Below are 4,803 nucleotides of genomic sequence, written 5' to 3' on the forward strand. Positions count from 1 at the left end.
GCAATATCAATTGCTATTTTTTAACTTAGAATGGCGCAGAATTCCTGTACACCGTGATTAATTCACTTACCTGCGTGGTCACTCCCTCCTTTTTCTTTGAATTATTTCTCTACTGCCTCACTTAGGTCTCGATCACATTGATGAAGCCTGCTAAGTCATTCTTATCCTTCCTATTCCTTGCTCTTATTTTTGCTCGTCCCTGGCTTTCCAATCCGACAAGTTAATTTTAGATTATGAAGAGTTTGTTCTTGAGGGCAGGCATGTCTCTGAACTTGAGCACACAATATCAAAAGTAACACCCTTGAGAATTCAACCTATTCGCCCGCCAAAAACTTCAAATTTAAACCCAGGGAAGGCAATGACAGATGCGTTTGAATGATCTCAATAGTAAAAATGTAGGGAAGGTAGCAACGATTGAATTGTCCAAACACAGGGAAGGCAACAACACTTGAAATCAACGACAAAAAAATTCAAGCAATGAACGTCAAAGGTGAACATGAAGCAAGAACAACATAAAAAATTAGGGTTTTGGCTCTAATACCATGTGATTTTTGCAGGAAAAAATTTTTCTCTTTAATTTCATATGAAATTATTATAAGATAAATAGATGGAGATGACTCCTGAAAATCATAAATCACATTAGGAAAATCATAAATCGGCCATAACTCATGATAAAAAAAAAGGAAACAAGAATTAGAATATACTATTAATACAAATCTCTAATAAAAGAAAATAATAAAATATGTTATAAATAAAACATTCTAAATAATTTCCACAATTAATTCTGTTGTGATCTCTCTCTTGGGTTCAGCTTGAATTACTACCATTTCTTTCTCGTTGGTTGAAAATTTACTTCTCTTTAATATATTCATTATCCACCGTGTCATTGTACATTTCTTCAACTGTTCCCTGCTCAATGAAATATATCACCCTTCTATTTGAGCAATTGGATGCAAGATGCCCAAACCCGTGGCACTTAAGGCACTTCTTTGCTTGAACAGATTTGGGAGTGTTGGAGGATTGCACTTTTTATCCACTCTGAACTATTTTTTTCTCGAGCGGGGTCAGCTGGGATGCTCCACTGGATGTACTCTTGCTGCCTAATCCTGATGTTGAACTCTTTCAGTAAGGTGTGGTGGTCACCCGATGACATTGTTTCTCACTTTTTAAGCTAGAGTTTGAACATTCTGTGATATCCAATAGGATTGTAACTGTACCACATTATTAATGGGCAATCTCAATCCCCATAGATATCGAACTATGGTCTTCTTCTCCGTCTCCATTAGCTCACACTTGAACATAGGTTGCTCGAACTCAGTTGTGTACTCCACAGAAGAATTTTTATTGACTCAGGTGATGTATTCTTATGAACATATCATTTCGACAATGCGGAGAAAGGTATTTGCGCTACTTATCTCATTTCATGTTGGACTAGGTAAAGATTCTGTTTTTCCCTTCCCGTTTCCGAAGAAGCTTCAGATTCTCCCACCACAGCGATGCACTCTTTCTTAATAATAGCTCGCTTCACCATTTTGTCTAGTGGAATATCCTTGTATTCAAAGTCCCGTTCTACTGCCTGTTACCATTAGATAAATATGTCTGGATCCATATGCCTGTCAAAATCTAGCACATCAATCTTCACTCTAAAGTTTTGTATTTTCTGATGTTTCAAAATCTAGCACATCAATCTTCACTCTAAAGTTTTGTATTTTCTGATGTTTCATACTAAATATTCAAGATATTGGTTATTCATCATTGAAAATTGACTAGTAGAAGAGATTCACTTGTTCCTCTCGATTTGGCGAGTTCTCTTTGTGCCTATGGATGACTTTACCTAATTGTTTCCTCTCAAAGGCGACAAGTCTCATGCTCGCTTCGCTTCGCTAAAGTGCACTTAAAGTGTCAAAGTTATTTTGTAGGTTTTTTTGGCAAGTTATAATTTTTTGATTATTACAATAAATTATTATAAATTGTTTGAAATTTTAATGTGCAAGTTCACTCTTAATGTTTACTCTAAAGTTTGTTATTCTATACTACAACAACAAAGCCTTAATCCCATTACGTGATGTCGGCTATATGAATCCTTTTTCTCCATTGTGTTCTATTTAGTGTCATATTTTCAAGTGGTGTTCTATTTAGTGTCATATTTTCATTTAGTTCTAATAAATTAAGATCATTTTTTATAAAATAAGCCCAAGTCTTCCTTGGTCTATCTTTGTATTTCTTAACATAAGTTGAGTCTAAAACATCTATTCTCATAATCGGATCATTAGATGGTTGACGTTTGATGTGACCAAACCATCTAAGAAGACTCTCTCTAATTTTGTCCGTCACTGGTGCTACACTAACCCTATGATGGAGATATTCATTTCGCATTTTGTCTCTAAGTGTAAAGCCACTCATCCACCTAATCATTTTCATCTTGGAAACACTTAATTTAGTATTATGCTTCTCTTTTAAAGTCCAACATTCAACGCCATACAACATTGCAGGTCTCACCACCATCTTATAAAATTTTCCTTTCAGTCTAAACAGTACTTTTCTATCACCCAAAAGGCCCGAAGCATTCCCCCACTTCAACCAACCAACTTGAATTCTACTATTAACATCCTCATCTATATCACCGTCACTTTGAACAACAGACTCGAGAATCGTTCACACCTTTTAATAATTTGATCACTCAAAGTTACACTTCTATCACTAGAGCTACTACTACTAAAATTACATTTCATGTATTTAGTTTTAGTTCTACTCAAATGAAGGCCTTTAGACTCCAATGTAAACCTCCATAATTCAAGTTTTTCATGGGATTTTTCTCTCGTCTTATCCACAAGAAGGATATCATCAGCAAAAAGCATACACCAAGGTACATCCTCCTGTAATGTCCAGTAAGACCATCCATAACTAAAGCAAAAAGATATGGGCTTAAAGCTGATCCCTGATGTAATCCAACAAAAATAGGAAAATAATTGGTCAATCCTCCTTCAGTTCGAACACTAGTAACAACTCTAGCATACATATCTTTTATAACTTGAATATTAGTCATATCAACACCATTCTTCTCAAGAACTCTCCAAAGGGTATCTCTTAGAACCTTATCGTAAACTTTTTTTAAATCAATAAAAATCAAATATAGATCCTCCTTATCATCTTTGAACTTCTTCATCAAACCTCTTCATAAATGTATAGCTTCCATAGTAAATCTGTCTGGCATAAATCCAAATTGATTATGAGAAATCTTTGTAATACGTTGTAACTTATGTTCAATTATCCTCTCCCATAATTTTAAAGTACGACACATCAACTTAATTCCTCTATAACTTGCAAACTCTTGTGCATCCCTTTATTCTTTAAAATGGGGACCAAAATATTCTTCCTCTCTTCCGCGGGCATCATTTTAGTTTTTGAAATAATATTGACGAGTTTAGTAAGTCAATAAACTCCCAAATCTTCTAAATATTTTCACGCTTCAATTGGAATATCCTCAAGTCATACTAATTTTCCAACCTTGATTTTCTTTAAAGCCACAACTTCATTGATTCATAGATAATTATAATTATTCTACAATTATTATCCTCTAACTTTATTTACTTCTTATCAGAAACTCTCCTGGAATCAAATACTAAACAAATGTTAGCAAGAAAAAATCATCAATTCTCTTCAATTCTTATCAATATCTAATTTCAAGTAAATAAATAGGATGACATTCTTAAGTTAAATCTTTTTATTTTTTCTTTATTTGGTTAGTTTATACATATATTTTTCATCACCTTAGTATCTAATCTATTATAAATATCAATAAAAGTAGAATTTTTAGCGTCTTTGATTGTTCTTGTAGACTTCCGCGGGTGGGTCGTGTGATATTTTTCTCACTTCTCTAAGTTTTTACATTTAAAACAATTTTTATAACATATCTTCTTATATTTTACCTTTTCGTGCATATTATTATTTCATCACCAACTACTTTTATTTATAGATACTTTTTTTTTATTCTCAAAGTACATATTTTGCTACTTGTTTAATTGTATTTTGTTGCTTTATCCCACATAGTATTTTGTCTTTTTCTTCAGATCATAGTTTCAAATAGTGTAAGGTTGAGGATAAAACGTTGATCTAAGTTTTGGTTTTTATGATAGGTGTCAGGCTGGATTTTTGGTTTAGGCAGGAATATTGAATTTTGGAAATTTTGTGTTTAGGGCTAAAAGTCACTGGTAATATTGTATATGGTATGGTAGTTGTATTTTTTCTTTTTTTTTCCTTGTGAATTTTGAATTCGGGTAGAAAAACAAATCTCTAAAATTTTATGGTTTGCTAGGCTCTGATACTAATTTATACTGTTTTGGGTTCCTAGAAGGCATTTAGGAAGTGGGTTTTGTGAGGAGGTGGTTGTGGCATAGTAAGGAAGTGACAATAGGGGTTATCGGTGGCATTGGGAAGTATGTTGGAGGTGAAATATGCTATTGGACAGCAGGTGGGGAGAGTTCGGCGGCTGTCCGAAGTGAAAATAGTAACCAAACGGCAATGTACGGACTGCTGGACAGCGAACTGGAATGAAAACAACGGTTTGCTTGCTGCGAATAGCAGGTGGCAATGACTTTCACTGACGTCCAACTGAAAACAATACACAATGGCGAACCGGTAAGGGGCGAGCGGCGATCCACCACCTATTCCTAGCTAAGTTACAACACCACTTGCAATAGGAGGATCTACCGCCTATTTCTAGGCAATTTACAACACCACTTGCAATTGGAGGATCCACCACCTATTCCTAGGCAAGTTACAACACCACTTGTAATCGGAAGA

At 34.5% G+C, this 4,803-nt stretch overlaps 1 protein-coding gene across 1 annotated transcript in view; it reads left to right on the plus strand.

Annotated features, from left to right (window-relative positions):
- The window catches only part of LOC110033545 (tRNA(His) guanylyltransferase 1-like), a 32,014-nt gene that overhangs the window by 20,107 nt on the left and 7,104 nt on the right, over nt 1–4,803 (plus strand). The gene's annotated exons all lie outside the window — the stretch shown is intronic.

This window comes from Phalaenopsis equestris, unplaced genomic scaffold, assembly GCF_001263595.1.
Source record: "Phalaenopsis equestris unplaced genomic scaffold, ASM126359v1 Scaffold001217, whole genome shotgun sequence".
Taxonomy (NCBI): domain Eukaryota; kingdom Viridiplantae; phylum Streptophyta; class Magnoliopsida; order Asparagales; family Orchidaceae; genus Phalaenopsis; species Phalaenopsis equestris.